General features: G+C 44.5%; 1 protein-coding gene across 3 annotated transcripts in view; it reads right to left on the bottom strand.

Moving 5' to 3' along the window:
- Slip1 (SLo interacting protein 1) overlaps window positions 1-8328 on the bottom strand; it is a 306834-nt gene that overhangs the window by 34823 nt on the left and 263683 nt on the right. The window contains exon 1 of one of the 3 annotated variants that reach the window (XM_076190993.1): window positions 3793-3845. The exons of the other annotated variants lie outside the window; for them this stretch is intronic. The gene's annotated coding sequence lies outside the window, so the exon portion shown is untranslated. Of the gene's footprint in view, window positions 1-3792; window positions 3846-8328 lie in introns of those variants that run through there. 3 annotated transcript variants of the gene reach the window in all.

Below are 8328 nucleotides of genomic sequence, written 5' to 3'. Positions count from 1 at the left end.
GTGAGAGAGAGAGAGAGAGAGAGAGAGAGAGAGAGAGAGAGAGAGAGAGAGAGAGAGAGAGAGAGAGAGAGAGAGAGAGAGAGAGAGAGAGAGAGAGAGAGAGAGAGAGAGAGAGGGAGGAGGGGGAGAGAGAGTGAGAAAGAGAGACAGAGAGAGAGAGAGAGAGAGGAGGGCGGGAAAGCGGGGAGAGAGAAGAAGAAGAAGAAGAAGAGAGAGAGAGAGAGAGAGAGAGAGAGAGAGAGAGAGAGAGAGAGAGAGAGAGAGAGAGAGAGAGAGAGAGAGAGAGAGAGAGAGAGAGAGAGAGAGAGGAAGGAGAGAAATGGAGAGAGGGAGGGAGGGGGAGAGGGATGGATGGATGGATGGAGGGGGAGAGGGATGGATGGATGGATGGATGGAGGGGGAGAGGATAAGAGGAAGAGGGGAAGAGGGAGGGAGGAGGAGAGGGTGGGAGGGAGGGGGAGAGAGGGGGAGACACCCAACGTGCAATATGGGTGTGGCTCCCAGCAAGTGGACTATTTCTGGTCAAATACGCGTGTGGTGATAACGCAATGTGGTCAGCTGGCGTCTGTAAACACGCAGTGATGAAGGGCGAGGCGGTTGTGATGACATGTGATGCTCTCGTACACTCTATTACTCCCACGGCGAAGTGGCCGTGATGATGGTTTTCGTCAGCACGCTCCCAATTTTGCGCCGGAGTGGAAATGTCAAGTGGCATTACACAGTGGGTTCAATTTCTTTTTCATTTACGGAAAGGCAGCATGTGGTCACTTTAAATGATATGACCACGGACACAAAACTTGCTATGAGAGTTGGAGAAAAAGGGATGGGAATCTACTAATGTTGTTTTCTTTTATATTACAATCAGGTCAATGCGAAAGGCGATAGCATGTATCCTCGCATTCACAAAGACCTACACAAAAATCGAGAACTCGTAAGCAAGCGCACACAAGCACGCGAAACATTCAGCGTGTACATACAAAACAACCTCACAAACCCTTCCACCAACCCCACAGTCTCTGGTGCGTTCACACAAAAGAAAATAAAAAGGTCATGTCGATCGAATGAAAAGGGTTCGAGACGAGGCACAGGTACTGTAAACACACACACGCACGCGCGCGCGCACACGCACACATAAAGAGAAGAGAGGAGCGACGTGTGATACTGCTCTCATGGGCGACGCTGGCAAAGTGATCAAACTCACGGACTGCCTGCTCGGGCCAGCAAGCAGGCCATGGCCCTTTGGTGACAACCTGCTTGCGTCAGCAGGCTGCAGGCAGCTAGAACACCCGTGACATAAGATCCAATCCCTAAAACCCAATGGCAGACTTTATAGGTTTTGTTCTGGTAGAAGATGGACGATTTTAAGGAATAAAGTTCTCTGGCTTAAAAGAAGATCCAAAATTTCGATGAGTTTCATTGTGATGGTAAACTTCAAATTTCATTTTGATGGGCCACCATGACGTCCTTTACAGATTTTATCCTGGTTAACGCAGGTAATTATTTTTCAATCCAGGTGAAGGAGTGCGTGGGGAGTGGGAGAAGGGAAAGGGCATCAATTTACTTATTTATTCACCCACTTCGACTAATCCATCCACTTCTTACATGCCTGTGTTTTGCTAGGTAATCTTATTCAGACAAAGGCTAAACTTATTGAATTTATTTGACTTTCCCCGTTTCTGAGTCGACGCTAAGAGATCTTAAAAAAAAAATAAAATAAAAAAAAAATAAAAAAAAATAACCCTTAGTTACGCTCAATCAGGGGACCCTTGGGATCCGAGGAGGCACGGGATCCCTCGGCTGCCAAGGCCCCTCTCATTTCAGCTCTATTATTCCCCATCCATCTACTCAGTCTGCCCCCGTGTCAACCCCTCTGGATAATACCAATACACACGGGTCTATTTACATGTTAAACCCTACAACCTGTCCTCTCTGAAAGCACACCATATACCATGCGTGCGCGTGGTCGTGCTTCGTCTTAGTGACCGTTGGGTACTACCGGCCGAACTCCTTGAACGAGCATCGACGCTGCTTGCCGTTCCATGAATAAATGTGTTTCTGATCACCTACCTTACTCTTCTCCCCCTCCTCTCCTCACTCTTCCTCTTCGCCACAACTTCCATCCATCCCTCCCTCCCTCCCTCCCTCCTTTCACTAATCCCTGGCTTGTACCCCCCACCCTCCCACCACCCCTCAACTCGAGTTCCTCTTTTTGCTTCTCTGCCTGGCTGCTTCCCTGCTTGCTCTCTTCCATTCTTGGGATTCCATTTCACACTTACTTTTTCTTGGGTTCATCATGGCGCGTGTTTTAACAATTCACAGCTATACGCAACTGGTTATCTTTCATCTGTTTCCTCATCCCCATCTGTGTGTGTGTGTGTGTGTGTGTGTGTGTGTGTGTGTGTGTGTGTGTGTGTGTGTGTGTGTGTGTGTGTGTGTGTGTGTGTGTGTGTGTGTGTGTGTGTGTGACAGCGAGAGCGTGTACGACACGTACATACCACGTATCATACATACGCACCCACATACCACTAAGGAAAATAAACTAAGTTTTGAGAGATCAACACGCATCAACGCCACTTGCACGCCCTAGTCTACTTCCCAGATGATGACCTGATGCAAAGGGCGGCTGTGAAGGGAGCTGAGATCCTTACTGGATGAGAGTGAAGTTACAATGTGTAGGGTGGATGTGGCCTGTGACAGGTGGCTGTAGTGCATGGCAGGTGACACGTGGCAGGTGACTCATGCCGGGTGTCAAGTGACTGGAGTCGGCGACACGGGACCCTTGGCATGTGTCAGGTGGTTGTGTCAGAGGGAGATAGGAAGTATGGGGTCGTGCTGAGCTCCCCCTGTGGTCTTGTGTGGGTGGTCGTCACCTTGTGGTAGCTTTGGCTCAAGAAACGAATGTCGGTCGACCTGTTTCCAGATTTGAAAGACAAATTTCCACATTCTTGTACGCGTCTACATCTCAAGATGTTAATAATGATGATTATAATAATAATAATGATAACAATAATAGTAATAATAATAATAAAAAATAATCTGTATTAGCCTTCAACTTTAAGGAGCCGTTTCGGATGACGCTGGATTATTTTAGCTGAATAAAATCGTCTGGCCTCACCCTAAACAAAAACACATTGAGAGCATCACTGTGTTGAAGTAAACAGAGAAAGCGCTACACTAGCGTTTCTGAACGCTAGAGTTTGAGCGCTTTCCTTATACGGTGCTGTTTTATGAACGTGGTGTGATAAGGATCTAGCCTACTGGTATGGTGATATGGCACAATATGGTGATGGTGCATGCCATGACTGTGTTATGGTGGTGCGATTAGTGTGGCTGTGTTGTGGGTGAGGATGGTGCGAGTGTGGAGTGTTATGTGTGATGCAGTCTGAGTGATGCCATGGCATGCCTGTACATGGGACCTGTCGAAAACTGACACGAGACGTCATTTCCAATGGAGAGAAATCTAAATTTCCAATACGCCAAAAATATCAAAATCTATAATCAAATCTAGCACCACATACACGAAATAAATATTTTATTTTTCTATCTATATAAAACGCACTACCTCGTATTGGTTCAACAAAACACAACATAGTATCGCCCAAACACGAAAGCAAATGTACCCAAAGCCGGTGCATAAATTAAGAAATCAATAAATTTATCACAGAATAGATATATTAATAATGCATGAATCGGCCAATGAACAAAAGCAATACGCCGACTATCATGTTCGGTGTGTAGGATGACAGGATCCAATGGCTGACGGAAGCCAACAACCAAACCAAAACAACAAACCGTCACCGATTCCCAAAGATGGCGTCACCCGAACATTCTGTCAGTGTCTTCCTCGACCAGCTCAGTTACCTGGGGGAAGAAGAAGGAACCAATTAGTAACAAGTCTGGTGTGCAACCAAAACAAAACACAAGTAAACATAAGGCAACCTTTTACCGGTCCTAAGCAGAGGTACATTTAAAATTACTAAACTGAAATATAATATACAAACTCTGATATGGGAAGGCTTCATACATGTAGAACATATACTGAGACAATATGAACATTAATGTCCAACAATGTATCTCTGGCACAGAACAGCCAAACTGAATGAATCCAGTAATAAATGGCAATTGAATAAATAATAGAGAAAAACCCTGTAAAGGGCAACACTAAAGGTGTTGCCATACTGAGACCAAGAAGTTTTACTTCGCTGAGATGCGGTTGATGGGAGAAGAAATTTATAGCAAAGTTATGCATAAGGGGTGTGGGGTGGCTACTGGTATGGAGGTTGGGTAGGGGTGGGGGGTATAATGTGGTATACTTTGGTATGGTGGCTGGCTACATGATACCAAGGGAAGTTTGGTACCTTTCGTGGCGTTCAGCTGAGTACAGGTCGCCTGCTCGCATGGTACTCAGGTACCAAGTTGACATAGATACAAGTCAAGGCTTCGACGAAATCTTCGAATGAAGTGACCTACCGTTAGTTACAATAAAAAATAATTGGTTATGGTTGAGAGTGAAGCGATCAGTTCTCCTTTTATCGTGACGTCATCCTTCTAAAAATATATATTCTGGTTAGAACTGATTTCATAAATCAATCCGTAACCCCAGGACTTTTGCAGACGGACCGCTGCCCCTTGGCAACCGGCACACGGCCAGTCATAAGTCATACAGTGAAAAGCTATTGTGTAGTTTGGACAGATAGTGTAGAGCAGTGGAATATAAATATTCGTGTCTTCTATGTGGCAGTTCCATCTGGGACAGTTTCGTTTCAGTATATACTAATTCATATGAATTACATTCTAATTTTTGTGGGCCACACCTAGGGCCTATTCGTCCGCTGCATCTGAGCTCAACCTCCAGGATACATCCTCCTCGAGCGTCCCAGGACAAAGTGGACTGCTCTCCATACTTCCCCACCTTCTCGTGCTCCTTGTAGTTCGAGGTACAGGTCCCCACTCCGTCCATCCCTCTCGCCAACCCCCCATCCCCCCACCCTACAATCCTCCTTCTGACCTCCTAGACACGGTGAGCTCCCTCCCCTCCCGCTGTCTGAATGCAAGAACCTAATTTGACGAAGCTGTAGTGACAAACGACGCTTTGAAACGACCTCTGCCCCACCACATGAGATTACTTAGGATGGTGGCACGTCGCTCCCCAAGTACCCTACGGTCGTCCTTGCGCTCCTGGGCATCGCATTCTAAGATGAAAGTTGCATGACGTGTCTATGACCTGTTTATGTCACCTTGTATATTAATAATAATAATAAAAAAATAGAAATAAATCAAATGCAGTACTCTTACGACCGTTGACATAGTCCGCGCGTGAACGTTAATATCCCGAACGCGCTCCAAATGCTCTCCGATTTTTGGGGACCAACGAAGAAAGAAGAAAGTACAAAATAGAATTTGAACTCGCATAGCGCTCACGTCACAATGCTCGTGCGCACACGCTTTGCGCGACACCCAAAGAACTCACTCAGAAACCTTCACTGTATGAGGAAATAACAACAGCAATAATAATAATAATAATAATAATAATAATAATAATAATAATAATAATAATAATAATAATAATAATAATAATAATGGCAATTGTAATAACAATAGTGATAACTAGTAATAATAACAACACAATTACAATGAAGAAGACCAACATTCGAGCCTTTAGGCATATCACGTGAACGTCACACTAAAATTAATCTACAACATAGGATAAAATAAACCACTCTCTACGGCGTCACGTGCACCTAAGGTGATATGGACACGACACACGGAAGACACGTAGCACGCTACATGCACATAATCACCATACAAAATGATAATCAAGATGAATAGAGGTAAGTCAAACTGTGTGCGTGCGCGAGTATACAACAAAAATACAACCACTACATTAAAGTGACAAGCATATATATATATATATATATATATATATATATATAATATATATATATATATATATATATATATATATATATATATATATATATATATATATATTTACAAGGAGGGTGGGTACAAAACACACACCAGTATACAACATGAAAAAATAATAGAAATAAACATAAGGACAAGGATACCTAACGACCAAAGACATCCAAATTTAAAGACAAACATGGTTAAGGCGACTGTTTCCATTTTGTTAAATAAAGGGGGAGGGTACAATTCTATTCAATCCTTGTAACCACTCGACGATTCGAAGATGTGAACTATAAATCTTGCCCAGACGCGTGGCCATAACATCAATACCACCCAAGTACGCACGGTGATCGCAGCTCGATATAGCCGTATCTAAGAATAAACAAACGAATCCTTTCACTAGACGACACAAGCATGACTTCTCAAACAACCCCGGCACCACTATACAGGTCAGGAGCCGACATTTGCACCACAACACAGACGACACTGAAATGCACCATCATGGCTGGTGGGACACGCGAGCACAGCTATCCTCTTTTGTTCCCTCGACGTGATAATCCGACATCGAGATGGTCGTTACTTCCACCCATTCCCTTCCCCGTTACAATGCTGTTATTTGTGACATCACCATCACTGCCATAAATATTGCCCTTGTGAATACAACGAGCTCCGAAGCGCAACAATGAATCGTACAATGGAAAAAGCCACTACAACATTTTTCCCCTGGATGTGCGAACGATAGATATCGCTAATTTAATTCCACGTTTTCTATACATAACGCGAGACATAAAATATAAACTACACTCCCCCCTGCGCCTGGGAACGGAGCGTGATGTATGTACATGTGGATACTTAACCTTCATTATCCTCGAGAAAATATGGAAATGATGGGAGATATGAATCCATGATCCCGCCCCTCCCCCTTCGTGATCAAGTTGGCAATAAATGGTTTTCTACGGGGGGCAACTGGCAACTCCTTCAATGTTGCCAAATTGATGGCAACAAATATTTTTCTTGCATAGGCCAAACACGACCCGGCCACACAATGGGGCGGGCCTTATAAGGCACCGGCAGTCCACGAGTGGGCCAGAGTTTTTTGTACAAAAATACTGCCGTTTCTTTAAGTACACAGTATCTTTTCTTTATAGTGACCTTTGCTGCTACGGTCAGTGGTAAGGGACGCGAGTGCACTGCATGCCTGAACTCCGTTGAACCTTGGTAGTCAGTGGCGCGCATGCCTCATGCTCGTCCCCACAGAACTCCTGGCTGACCACTGAACGAACGCCGTCCGTCCAGCTGTGACGGTTTAATGTCGTGGTATACCGCTTCATGACCACAGCGTCTACGGTAATTGTCTGGATAAATGCAAGGTGCCCCAAAACGTCTACTAAACCAAACCTAGCCTAATCTAACATTTCCTAAACTAACCTAATCCAGGCACTTTCTGTGGTACACAAATTGAGAGGTAGGAGAGAGAATAGACGTTTTAGAATGTTCCCAGTCGTTAAAACGAAGTGGCAACTTGAAATAGTAGATAACGTCGGGTCGCCAGCGAGAAGCGAAATAACACAAGCTCCTAAAGAAGAGACGAGAATAAATGTACCCGCCAGTTCTCCGCGTCAACGTCCTGTGGATGGGGTGGGGGAGGAGTTTGGCATTGTACGGGAGTCACCATCTACGAAGTGACTGAGGAGGGTGGGGGGAGGGTACATGAGAAGGGTGTCACAAAGGAAAAGGTCTGCAAGATGTGGGGATATGGGAGAGGTCATCAACACCTTCAGGACAGTGACCAACATCAGTCTTTGTTTTGAATGCCGTCGAGCGATTTCATTCATCACTCCATAAACAGGATGGCGTTTCGATCAGTTGAAACCGTGCCCCGTGAGTGTACCCAAACTGAATAGAATAATCTGGCGAATGACTGAAAACAACTTAAACATGAAGTCACGTGGGGGGAGGTGCCTAGTTCACTGGATATTACCACAGCTCTTATTGTTGACATCCTGATGTCGCTCTGACGTCGATGTGACGTCACGTCCCACCCTCCTGACGCAAAGAACACAAACATTTCACTCGAGTTGTCTCTTGTCGCTCTTGCCGGCTCCAAAGTGACAGTGGCTCAAGAAGCGACCGTGGTGGCTGAATAGAATAAATGTGTTTTAACAACAATATCAACAACATCATTAATAACAATACAAAAAAATAGAAAAATAAATAGCAAAATGCTACCAATTCTACCACTACTACTAAACGATGAAAAAAAATGTAATTAATGACAAATCGTGAACACGATATACTTAATCACTTTGCCACGTGATGATATTTCATTCTGGCTAAGGCTCATTGCATTAAGCATAGGGGGGTTGACCAATATACAATCTAAATATAAGAGTAATGAAAATGAAATTATCTGTGTAC

Source organism: Oratosquilla oratoria, chromosome 9 (genome assembly GCF_046742065.1).
Source record: "Oratosquilla oratoria isolate Oo_2021 chromosome 9, ASM4674206v1, whole genome shotgun sequence".
Classification (NCBI taxonomy): domain Eukaryota; kingdom Metazoa; phylum Arthropoda; class Malacostraca; order Stomatopoda; family Squillidae; genus Oratosquilla; species Oratosquilla oratoria.
Note: the sequence above shows the minus strand (reverse complement) of the source record. Positions and strands in the feature narration are given on the sequence as shown.